This window comes from Salmo salar, chromosome ssa16 (genome assembly GCF_905237065.1).
Source record: "Salmo salar chromosome ssa16, Ssal_v3.1, whole genome shotgun sequence".
Classification (NCBI taxonomy): Eukaryota; Metazoa; Chordata; class Actinopteri; order Salmoniformes; family Salmonidae; genus Salmo; species Salmo salar.
This window is the reverse complement of record NC_059457.1, coordinates 12343424-12356954: the sequence shown is the minus strand read 5'-3', so window position 1 is coordinate 12356954 and position 13531 is coordinate 12343424. Positions and strand designations below refer to the sequence as shown.

Below are 13531 nucleotides of genomic sequence, written 5' to 3'. Positions count from 1 at the left end.
ATCCACCACGTAGAGGAGGTGATTACGACAACAAATTACTCCACAGAGAAGCCATGTGGATATATACATTTAATTCTGTATCTCCACATGGTTTAAACGAAGATTTAGATTTCACCTCCTTCCTATAAGCCACATTTAGACTGTTATACAAAAACACTGTCCATGTCAGATTTTGCATATCCGTTGTTCTTTACAATTGCTGTTTTGAATTCAAATAAAATTGTAGCTACACAATGAAGAAGGCTTTAAAGCCGAAACGTTTGTGTACGCTATCCCTGATGCAGTGAAAATAATTTTGGGAAAAAATGGAATAATGAAGTAAGCTTTATGCAACATTTTTTGGAGTACGAGCCCATTACACCTTTTTGTTTGAGGATTTTCCCTTGTCTGACCTTTACCAACATTTCTTCACATGCTAAATCATGCTCACAGAAAAGTAGGTCATCTTCACCCTTTAAAATGTGTAAATATCAAATCTAGAATATTAGTTTACAGTCAATTACATGGAAAAAGAAATGTCCTCACACATTTGGCAATGCCTACAATTCACACATCACAGCTCTTAAGAAGACAGAAAAGAGTCCTATGTGGTACAGAAGCATGCATCCTCAGCAGATGTATTACAAACCAGAAGGCATGAATATTCAATGATCAAATCTCTAACAGCATCCTACAGAAACTCTCCCTATAGGTGATGATTGAAACATTCATTAACTAATAACTAACCAACTAAATAACTAAGCTCTCGGTTAACTGATATGTTTTCAAAACGTGGGAAACCCTGCTGTAACCTTGGGTTTTCTTTACTCAGTCAGCCTTATATTTAGCCCCTCCATCTCTCCCCTCGCCGACGAAGCTTCATTAGCTCTCTAAAATGTCAACATCAGGCGGCCCGAGTGTAATCGTCCTGGCAGTGGATGTTACGTGGCCCTGTCATACTCATATCAGCAATCAAGCACAATCATGACAGAGGATGTCAAGCAAACATGAGATCTCAGCCACCTCACAACTGCATTGCTCCTTTCAGTGGCAGATAAAGCTACCTCCAACACTATAAAATAAAGTCAAGAAAACTCAGTAGCCATAAACACTACCTCATTGGTACCATACATGTAAGAGAACCCGGGAGAGTATGTGTGGACCAGGTTTTTCAGGTTTTACTAGCTCAGGAAAGTAGGAAAAAATTTTAATCACATGGTTTGCATAGTACAATAGTTTAAAAATATATATTTAAAGATGCACTATGCAGAAATCGCTTCACCATCTTCCTGGTTCTGCCGTTCTAATGGATTGCCTAAGTTCAGTTTATGTGACAAAACAAACAAGTATAGTGTAGAGAATCATTGTACCATCTAAACCGCTGTGAAATATATTTTCCATAACCAGAAATATTGTATTTTAAGCTGTTTGAAGCTGGTGTACAAAAAAATGTAAAAGACCCAAAAACAAAACTTAAGAACAGGAAGCATAGAAATAGCGCACAAAGAACAGATCTACCACTTCTTTGACTTGCTTATAATGAAAATTATTGGTTGGGCTGTACAACATGCAAAAAGGTAGGGAGTTTGGGTCTAGAAACGACTGGAGGGATTAAACTAGCAAAAGAGTGGGTGGGATGTACAGTAAATTAACATCCTATGCCTCAAACGTGAAAAAAACAACAACAGAAAAAAGGTTTTTGAACATACCCGAACTTAGGCGCATACTTGGTTTTACCTGGATTTAAGTACCAATTTCAGTTCAACAAAGGCTTTCTGCAAAGCAATGAAGGCAGATTGAAGCTCCGAAAAAGCCTGGTCAACCGTGGGGGCAATAGTATACACAGCAGTGTCATCTGCATACAGGTGTATGTCGCAATTTTTGCAGATAGACGAACATTGTTTATAAAGACAGCAAAAAGTACAGGCCCTAAAATTGTTCCTTGTTGGACACCTTTCATAATATCAAGGAAACCTGAATTAACACCATCAGAAAAAACACATTGTGTCCTCTCTGTCAAGTCATTTTCGAACCAATAAAATGACGCCTGATTGCCTGCGGAAAAAGTTGACACCATAAAAAAATAATATGATCACACTAAACATTCTCTATTTCCAAACACAAAATATTTATCATGCGTTTAAAACTTTGCGCGTTTCAAATCTCTCTCGTCAACCTTCTGCCAACACAGCTTAATATATAAGCAACAAAGCCCTGACCTTAGAGATCCTTTTTATTCTCTATTTGGTTAGGTCAGGGTGTGACTAGGGTGGGCAATCTATGTTTTCTATTTCTTTGTTGGCTAGGTATGGTTCCCAATCAGAGGCAGCTGTCTATCGTTGTCTCTGGTTGGGGATCATACTTAGGCAGCTTTTTCCCACCTGTAGTTTGTGGGATCTTGTTTTGGTACTGTGCTGTTTAGCCCTACTATATGTTACGTTTCGTTTGTATTTTTTTTTTTCGGTGTTCATTTAATAAAGTAAGATGTACGCCTACCACGCTGCACCTTGGTCCACTCATTCAAACAACGATCATAACAGCCAGAGGCCCGCTGACAGCTCCAACATCCTATCAGGGCCTCATTCTGCCACTTACATGTGTTTATGTGTAGTTGACAAGATGACACGTCGGAGGGGGGCTAGCTGCCTGCAGGCCTTTAGTTTAAACAGCCTTCCATTTCAGCTGGGAGCTTGAGAGGTAGTCAACAAATCAGTAGTGGGAATCGACTCTTGTATGTGGCACTGAGCACCTGCGTGATCTCTTGCATCATAGACAAGGCGTCATTGTTACAGTGCTGGCAGAGGGCCCAACACATAGCATTGAATCTTTTTGGAACAACAACAAAAAAATCGACAGCAGCTCATTCAAAATGGCTGATAGACAAGACTCCTATATACAGTACATGAACTCCTGATGCACAGAACACAGTAAAGTTACATGGATTCAAGATCTTAACCTACAAGTCAGCTCAACCAGGACAAACCCAGTTCAAAAGACAGGATAATATTACACACTGTGCAAAGTGCGTCTTATAACCAGTGAGCAACATGGGCTCAGATGAAATCAGCATATCCAATGTGGGGCCATTGTTGGAGTGAGATACTTTGCTTTCAAATTCATACTGCATGTGCATGGCATGCAAACTGTATGGATGGGGAAATCAAAACACAAAACAAAAGTCTATACCAAAAGTATATCATGAAAGACAAGTATGAAGTCATGACAGTAGCTGCAGGCTGTTATTACTCATCCTCACTGAGCCTTCCTGACCGGGGCTCTGGAGTTGGGTGAGGACAGGTGACCTGGACCGGGTTGACTTTTTGCCAGCTCACTGGACCACTCATCGTTCTGCTCACCTGGCAGCTGTGATGCGGGGAAGTGCAGGTTGAAGGAGAGGAGAAATGTCAACCACAAGCAGGTGCAATCTAGTGTGCCGAAAACATCAGACAAAAGGCTAGGAGGCAACTCAACTCAACTCTGGAAAGTCTAGCCAGACTCACATCACAGGCCACAACATGACCTTCCTCTCTCTTTTCTCAGTTGGCTCTCCATATCGATCATACTTTGTTCTTTAAAAATCAACCAATCCTATAACCAGGTTCTGTAGGTTTACATATTACAACACAGTAGTGTCTGTCATCGTGCTGAAACACAAAGGAAATATTTCACAATGGTTCAGGCTGTAGAAAGAGCGTAGTTACAGTTTAGTGGCATCCTTTAATTTCTGTTAAATAATCAGATAGTGAGAGAGACTCGAAATTCTTGACATAGATAAATGGGCCAAGTCAAACACAGAACTTAGTGCAGTGTTTTCAAATCCACATTTTGTTAGAGATCATCCGTCAGGCAGGATACCATAGATTACTAAGATCTAGGCTGGGAGTGGAGCAGTGGTTGCTTTAGGGATCGTATTCGTGGAGAACACCGGGATACCTGATTAGCTCAGGAACTCAAACTGTTGACGGATCACCACCTCAAGCTGAACCTCGGCAAGACGGAGCTGCTCTTCCTCCCGGGGAAGGACTGCCCGTTCCATGATCTCGCCATCACGGTTGACAACTCCATTGTGTCCTCCTCCCAGAGTGCTAAGAGCCTTGGCGTGACCCTGGACAACACCCTGTCGTTCTCCACCAACATCAAGGCGGTGACCCGATCCTGTAGGTTCATGCTCTACAACATTCGCAGAGTACGACCCTGCCTCACACAGGAAGCGGCGCAGGTCCTAATCCAGGCACTTGTCATCTCCCGTCTGGATTACTGCAACTCGCTGTTGGCTGGGCTCCCTGCCTGTGCCATTAAACCCCTACAACTCATCCAGAACGCCGCAGCCCGTCTGGTGTTCAACCTTCCCAAGTTCTCTCACGTCACCCCGCTCCTCCGCTCTCTCCACTGGCTTCCAGTCGAAGCTCGCATCCGCTACAAGACCATGGTGCTTGCCTACGGAGCTGTTAGGGGAACGGCACCTCCGTACCTTCAGGCTCTGATCAGGCCCTACACCCAAACAAGGGCACTCCGTTCATCCACCTCTGGCCTGCTCGCCTCCCTACCTCTGAGGAAGCACAGTTCCCGCTCAGCCCAGTCAAAACTGTTCGCTGCTCTGGCACCCCAATGGTGGAACAAGCTCCCTCACGACGCCAGGACAGCGGAGTCAATCACCACCTTCCGGAGACACCTGAAACCCCACCTCTTCAAGGAATACCTGGGTTAGGATAAGGTAATCCTTCTAACCCCCCCCTTAAAAGATTTAGATGCACTATTGTAAAGTGGTTGTTCCACTGGATATTATAGGTGAATGCACCAATTTGTAAGTCGCTCTGGATAAGAGCGTCTGCTAAATGACTAAAATGTAAAAAAATGTAATGTAACTGGAAAACAACCAACCTGCATGAAAAAAAACCCATCAAACTGTCCCACAGCCTTTCCCTCCCCCAATAACTCCCCACTCAACTCTTCCCTGCTCTGCTGAAGGCTTTGGCTTGATTGGCCTTGACAGGCACTGGTCATATAACTCTGTCAGATTAAAACAATGCTCACTTCAACCTCTCCATTTGGCTTCCGGCTGACTCTGGGCTGCCTCTTTACCATGGAGCAATTATACGGTAACGGACTCAGAATTTTCTACTTAAAAATGTATGCTTAAAGAAAAAAACACTGAAATCAAAGTTTAACAAACCATACAACTCTATGCACAATGACTAATTTTAACAATTTACAGATAACATTTGACAAAAAAACACATTTACTGGAAGAACTGTGCAGAAGCAAAGTTTGATACCAGAATTTCGGTAAAATCTCCCTTCATTTTTTTATGTGACCACGTTTTCTAAAAACTCTTAACTAAAATTCAACAATGTCTGCAGAAAGAGTGGGGTGTCAGCTATGACATGACATCTTGAAAAAAAAATTGGGTGATTAAACTACAGTAAGTGACGTGGATTACCACTCAGTAACAGAATTCTTGTAACGGAATTTCATCGTGGGTCCCTGATCTGTACTACACATAAATGCATGATTATGGATAAGAATGTCATTCTCTACATGATGATGTATCCTAAATAGTACACAAAGGTGGAAATATGCAATATCCTCGGCATATGTGGGTATTATTCGACACACACAAGTGTGTAGAATAATATGGTTGGTCCGGACCAGACCAAATCTGAAACAATCAGACGTCTATGTTTCACGAGTTTGGACATTACAGTACAGCACAGTAGAGCTCAGTAGAGTACAGTACAGTACAGCACAGGACAGTAGAGTTCAGTACAGTACAGTATAGTTGTCACGTCCTGACTAGCAGAGGGTGTTGTTGTGTAGTTTTGGTCAGGACGTGGCAGAGTATGTCTGTATGTGTGTTCTGGGTGTTGTATTTCTATGTGGGTCTGTGTGGCTCCCGATCAGGGACAGCTGGTGATCGTTGTTCCTGATTGGGAGTCATATAATTAGGAGTATGTTTGTCACTTGGTTTTGTGGGTGGTTGAGCTAGCACTGCTATTATTTTGTATGTATAGCCTGTTAGCCTGTCGTGAGTCGTTATTGTTTATTATTTTTCCGTGTTTGCTTCATTCTTTACATTGAAAAGATGAGTATCCACATCCCGCTTGCAGTTTGGTCCACACAACACGGCTACAACTGTGACAATAGTGCAGTACAATACAGTAAAGCATAGTTCAGTACAGTACAGTAGAGTACAGTTCAGTACAGTATAACACAGTACATTGTAGTGTACTCAACCCTAGTGTGCTCTACTGTGTACTGTACTGAACTGTACTCTACTCTATTCTACTCTACTGTACAGTAAAGTACAGGAATGTACTGCCCTGAACTATACTCAGCTCAACTTTTTTTAACTTTACTGTACTGTAGTCCCTCCTATAGTCCCTCAACGTGAGACATCTGTAGCTTTGTGTTGTGACAAAACTGCACATTTTAGTGGCCTTTTATTCTCCCTAGCACAAGGTTCACCTGTGTAATTCACCTGTGCTCTCTACACTTGTGATAGACGTCATGGAAATCTCTGTTGGACAAATCACAGCTGGTCCAGACCGGACCAAAACGACGTCTGTGGACAGTGAAATCAAGGACAGGGCGGACTGACCAAATTTCAATTGCAGTAATTCCGTTACACATTTTTCTGAAATCCTGTTACCAATTACATAACAGAATTTTGAGTTTTAATCACTTAATAATTCATAAACAAAATAGATATTTTTACATGCTACTTCTGTGATCTTTCATTATTCTCCCTCCTCATGAGGGAGAGAAATGTTAAAATATCTTAAAGATACAGTGCATTTGGAAAGTATTCAGACCCCTTAACTTTTTCCAAATTTTGTTACTATAGAGCAGTATTCTAAAATGGATTGTATTACATTTTTCCCTCAATCTACACACAATAGCCCATAATGACGAAGCGAAAAAAAACAGGTTTTTAGCGATGCTAGCAAATTTATAAAACATAAAATAGAAATTCTTTATTTACATAAGTATTCAGACCCTTTGCTATGAGGCTTGAAATTGAGCTCAAGTGCATCCTGTTTCCATTGATCAACCTTGAGATGTTTTTACAACGTCATTGGAGTCCAACTGTGGTAAATGCAATTGATTGCACATGATTTGGAAAGGCACACACCTGTTTACAGTATAAGGTCCCACAGTTGACAGTGCATGTTGACAGCAAAAACCAAGCCATGAGGTCGAAGGAATTGTCCGTAGGGTCGTGGTCTGGGAGGTTACTCTGACAGAGCTCCAGAGTTCCTCTGTGGAGATGGGAGAACCTTCCAGGAGTGGAGTGGTTTCGGGACAAGTCTCTGAATGTCCTTGAGTGGCCCAAACAGAGCCCGGACTTGAACACGATCAAACATCTCTGGAGAGACCTGAAAATAGCTGAGCAGTGACGCTCCCCATCCAACCTGACAGAGCTTGAGAGCATCTGCAGAGAAGAATGGGAGAAACTACCCAAATACAGGTGTGCCAAGCTTGTAGCGTCATACCCAAGAAGACTCAAGACCATAATAGCAGCCAAAGGTGCTTCAACAAAGTACTGAGTAAAGGGTCTGAATACTTATGTAAATGTAATATGTTTGTTTTTTTATACATTTTATCAAAAAAAGCTGTTTTTGTTTTTCATTATGGGGTATTTGTGTAGATTGATGAGAAAAAAAATCTAATGTAATACATTTTAGAATAAGGCTGTAACTTAACAAAATGTGGAAAAAGTCAAGGGGTCTGAATACTTTCCGAATGCACTGTATGTGGGTTTTTGGTAATGGAATTTAAAGGCACAGGGCAATGTTTCTTAAACTTACACAATGCAAATCATAATAATAAGTATTGATATTAGTTGGCAGGGGTCTTTAGTCCAACAATATTGTGTTTTGATATATTTTTCATTCCTTTTAAGACTTTTTCTGGTAGATGTTTTCTAAGACCCCTTCTCCATATCTTTGACCAGAAATTAAATCCTTTGCTTATTCCTTATCTTCAGTATAGAAAATGGTAAAAAATGTATATATGCCTTAATTTCTCCAAAATATACACTCTAACTTTCATTTGAAACCAGATTTGACATGCCCCTATGAGCTTCACATGTTGGTGCTCATGGGTCCTTTTAGATGGAAATGACCCATTTTACTTTCCATAGTTTTGTATATTTTTCAAAGAGTATGCAACACCAATAGAAACTCTCTGCTCTCTCGATCGGTATATACATTCAGTCTTAATCTGCCTCCTAATCAGCGATTGGATCATCTCTAACAAGTCTAACCAATCAATGTTGGCATTCTAGAAATCGTAGACTCATCATGGAGAAGAAACGTCAGTTTTGCCAGAGCGATGTGGATGGGTAGCTAGGCATCCTGTTACATGAAAATGACCCATGGAGCTATAAACCTTTTGTCAAGCAGGTAAAGAGTTAATGGCCTGGTGGAGGTGGCTCACCTATGTCTCCTGAATTATCATTACAGTTAAAGGGGTAGCACACAGGTTGAAGAATGTCACTGGTGGAACCCAGGATCAATAACTTAAGTAATATGTTTTTTTAATTTACAAAATGAGTCATTTCAACAAAGCATGGATGTTCAATTGTTTCCTATACAGAACATATACAGGTATAGCAGTCCAAATACCATGCAAACATAAAATCCTGCTTATTTAAAAAAAATAATAATAATAATCCAGTCATCCTGTGGGGGAAGTTGCTAAACAATCGCAATATCTGTTGCATTTGGCCTGCGTCCTGGGATAGAATGTCATCTCAAAGGCATACAATCGCATACTGTTTCCTATGGGCTGGGGAGCGGGACAAAGCAGAGCTGAGGACAAATAATGTGCTGTATCCATTTTGTCAGAGCACATGATCCTCGGAGCACAACCCCGCTGTCTGCCGCCCAACACACTCATTACCGAGGGAAATTTACACCCTGGAGCTGTGGGATCACTAATGTGTTGTCTTGACTTTTTCCAGATATATGAGTTTAGATGAGATAAGTGAGTTTTATTTATATGTAATAACACAGCAGATCCCCATCACAGGCTTTTCTTTTCAATTTCACCCCCCTGAAAAGATAGAACAAATATTATGGCTGAACTCAAATGTGCTGGTTGATAAAAGACCTGTATTTAAGGGAAAGATGTTTGAAAAGGGTATTTTGTTTTTAAATGATATTGTAAATTGGAATGGTAGAGTTATGTCTTTCATGAAGTTATCAGAATTGTATGGGAAGGTCTGCTCAATCCATGATTACAACCAATTGATTACAGCATTACCCCAAACATGGAGGAGGCAGGTCTGTCTGCCCAATATAAAGGATCAAAACTGTCAGAGGAATAAAAATAGCATAAATAGGTGTACCAGTAAATAAAGTATACCAGTTTCATTTGAGGACCAGGATGTTGACAGCTGTGCCATACAGATTGCAAAATAGTTGGTACAGGGTGTATGAGTTGATATATAAAACAACGCAAGATTCAAGACTTTGTGCTTTTCAGCTAAAATTATTATATAGAATTCTTGCCACCAACAAAATGTGGAATATTTGGGGCATACAATCATCGCAGCTCTGCAGATTTTGTTGTGTCGATGCAGAAGCAATTGACCATTTATTTTGGTATTGCCCTCAGGTAGCCTGTTTCTGGTCTCAGGTTCAGGAATGGCTGAAAATGCATAACATTGATCTAAAATGTACCCTAGAAATAGTACTGTTGGGAGATCTGGAGAGACCGGATAAGTCAATTACCAGTACACTAATACTCTTAGTAAAAGTATTTATCTTCAACTCGCAATCTGTGGATTCTATTCGATTAGATAGATTCAAATTGTATGTTAAACATCACGGCACAGTTGAAAGATAGATGGTGCGTAGAAATCCGAAGAGGGTGGAGAGCAGAGATAGGTGGTATGGGCTGAGGGAAGCTGAGAGTTGGAATGTGGAATTGGAGACAAGCGGGAGTGGAGTTGCTGGGCGGGGGATAGAATGACGGTCAAAGATAAAAGTTTTAAAAAATTACAAAAATAAAGTCAATATAAAACATAACAAAAAGTTACAGCTAATGCCTGTTTGCCTGAGGTTGATGTCGTGCAGGTGTTTGTACACATGCATATACACACACTCTCATTCAAATGCACACATGTGCAGATACTGTACATGGACACACACACACACATGTAAATAGTGCCATACATGCACTCAAACATTTTCAGTTGGCCTTGCTGTTATGATTTTTGTTGTCCTTGATGTCTTGTGTTTTTTTTGCATTGTTGTTTTCTGTTTTTACTTTGTCCTTCTATTTTTTTTCTCTTTGTTCATTTTGTTGGTTGTTGGTGCATTGGGGACGGGGGCTTGAGGGGGGTCTTAGGGGTGGGGGGGTCTTAGATGGTTGAAGGGCAGCTCTTGGGGAACTGTGGGGGGGGGGGGATCTTGGAGGGCTAGTGGCCTGGCGGTTGGGAGCTTGAGCCGGTGGATGATGGATCGCTGGTTCGGGTCCCCGTTTTTTTGACCTTGTGAGAGATCTGTCGACGTGCCCTTGAGCAGGGCGTTGACCCTGGTTCCTTCTGTGTGTCACTCCGGATGGGAGTCGGTTAGATGACTAATGTGATGTAGTTGTTGAGTGGCTTCACTGCAAGTATATTGTATGTTTTAAATATTCAATAATAAAAAATACTTACAAACCGCTCTGCCAATAATGGCTAATTTTCAGTTTTCCCCTCCCCACTCAGACCACTCCCAGACAGTCCTAGCAGAATTCATGCCTGAGAAATGTCCCTTTGCTAAGAACCTATTTTTGTTTCTTTAATTGACAACAATCGCTGTAAGGTACTTAATCGTTAAACAGAAATAATTTGATATTGACATTTGAAAAAAAGTCTTGGTTGAACCTTTAAAGGAGACATAAACAGAGCAGCAATAACCGCTTTTCTCTGCTAGAAGTATGAAAATAATATATAATAACTTGATTATGTGGTGCTAAATCAACACGAAAGAAGTAAAGAAATGTCATTCCCTCGGATTTGTCAAGTCCTCCTGGAGTAGTAAGCTCTCTCCTCTCTCTGACATCCAGTATCTGACTGAAGATTATCTCCTATAGACGACTGACATAGCCATAGCTGTGTGAGTTGACATAATAATTATCCAAACCTAAGGTTGGAAGGAGGACTACTCCCATTCGTATTAAACACTCTTTGATCATCAGAATATAATGCCCTGATCTGCTGCTATGGTTATGGGCAATTCCACAATAACTGAACAAAAAACACATTTATTTGAAGAACAGTGCAGATGCAAAGTTTGGTAAGAGAATGACGGCACAAACAGCATCATTTTGTTACTAAGCTTTGCATCTGCACTATTCTTCAAGCAAACATGTTTTTTTTTAAAAGGTTTTCAGTGTAAATGATTAAAAGAAGTCTTGTGCATAGAGTTGTATCATTTGTTTAACTTTGCAATCATTGTTTTTTGTTTGACATACATTTTAAACTGTCTCAGTGTCACTCTGTTCACCATGGAATTTCCCTTAGGTATCATCTTCCTCATTCTATGACTTAGTGCAGGACATAAGCTTATACTGCACATGCGAACTCTCTTTTGCACACTGTTCGTATGAGGGAAGAATTTGTTTTTCTTCATTTGAAATTTCATTCCAAATTGATAATACAATCCGAGACAGACCATGGTTTCACCATGCATCAAATTAGTTCTTGATCAATCAAGGGTATCTTCAACAGAATGTAACAGGCAATCTCTGTGATAACAACAGCATTGTGAATTATTTTGGAGGCCAAAGGACCACTGGTGTTTTGGGGAATTCTAGTCAAATTCATGCGACCTGTGCCACTTCAGATGAGCATGGCAACAAAATACATTGTATCCTGGGTGCAAGACCCCTCCAACTCTTTGTCCATATTCAAGACAATCAAGTATTTTCTGGTCTATGAATCATCTTTGTTGTTTGATGACAAACACACACAGCTGGGTGTAATGCAGCCTTGATATTCAGAAATGACCATATCATTCACAGCAAGAAATATTTAGCTGCTTGTCATGTAGTCCATCATGGATAGTCTGCATTTAAACTCTGGTGAGTGGGGCTGCAATATCATTTAACACAACATAGGCTTCTATAGCATACTGAAAACAACAAAATTGCATTTCATCAACAGAAGCCACACCAAACAAACCAATGTAAATGGAGGAATTGCTTTTGTGTGGATCAAACGTATTTGCTCCTCATAATTCTTACACCTTAAACATTAAAAAGCAACAGCAACTTAAAGTGGAAATCACGGGTTGAAACAATAACAAAGTGTGCTCCCTGCTTCTGTTCTGGTAAAACGCTGAGCAATGGGGTTGAAGACATGTAACCACTCTCAAATGCAGAGACAGAGCTATGGATGCAAGGACTGACCCTCCATGATATTAACGTTATAGTTTTAAGCATGTTTTGAGGCTATATAGTGCTTGTTACATTTACTTTGTTTACAAACATTGGAGTAAAACAAGCTTATATTTTGGGTTCTGATAGGGTATAACAGTTGAACTAAGCTCATGGGGCATTTCTAAGTTATATTCTTAAATAATCATTGGGTACATATCATTAATGTATAAGTCCAACAATATATGTAGCAACAGCAGATTACCATTTTAAACAAAGTGAGGAAAATATAACTACTTATTTATTTGAATAACGCTACAGTACATGAAAGTGCTATTCGATGCTACAGTAGCCTATGGAATGCTGAGAAATAGTGGTGAAACCTACAGGACAGTACTTGTCATGTTCAGACAGGTTTTATTCTCTAGTCTGTGTGACCTTCCCAGCGCTCATCCACAGGTGGACATCCACAGGTATGTTCCGTATGTAAATCGGTATATTGAACATATACTGAAAAAAATCTGTATAGAACTGGCAAAATAGGGTTTATTGGCAAAGTCGACGTACATTAGGCAATATGTAGACTTTGAATCGATCTACTTCTGTTTATGACTACCTGCGAATGGGACAGACATTTTAAACGATATGAAAACAAGTGTTTCTCTGGCATTACTTACTATATGCTGGACTTCGGAGACTTGCTCTCCAACGCGAATTCTTCCCCTGCACCCTTTGAAAATACTATTTGAACCACTTTGGATTAAAAATGTCCTTGACACGGACAGTGGTATCCTTTCGGATAGGATGCTCCGCGCCTTGCCCGACGGAGCGCTCCGGGTGCCATTAGTGCGTTCATCGTAAAGCCGCTCCACCAATCATCTGTCATGGTATTCCAGGGGCGTGCCATCCCGTCAAACCACACAGTCCACGTGCTCTAGCCTAAGGTTTACTCCGAGTCGATTATCATGTAATAATAAGGAAATACCCTTGACCATACACTAAAATTGGGGGGGGGGGATCAACATTCGTTCATATTGCAACCAATTGTAAGAGCCAACTTCGTTGCCGATTTTGTTGTTTTACAGAAATAACAAATCATGCCGAAAAGCTGCTGCGTTGTCCAATGTGCATGTAACCAGGTCAGAAATCCAGACCATCGGTTCGCAACGCTCCCACATACATA

The 13531-nt window shown here is 40.6% G+C and overlaps 1 protein-coding gene across 14 annotated transcripts in view; it reads right to left on the bottom strand.

The window, feature by feature from the left end:
* Positions 1 to 13203, bottom strand: part of LOC106573224 (liprin-beta-2) — a 128711-nt gene extending 115508 nt beyond the window's left edge. For 9 of the 14 annotated variants that reach the window (XR_006759670.1, XM_045696946.1, XM_045696945.1 and 6 more), the window contains exon 1: positions 13026 to 13202. The gene's annotated coding sequence lies outside the window, so the exon portion shown is untranslated. Of the gene's footprint in view, positions 1 to 13025 lie in introns of all 14 variants that reach the window. The other 5 variants (XM_045696949.1, XM_045696951.1, XM_045696956.1 and 2 more) reach the window with 3 other exon arrangements.
* Positions 13204 to 13531: the final 328 nt, after the last annotated feature.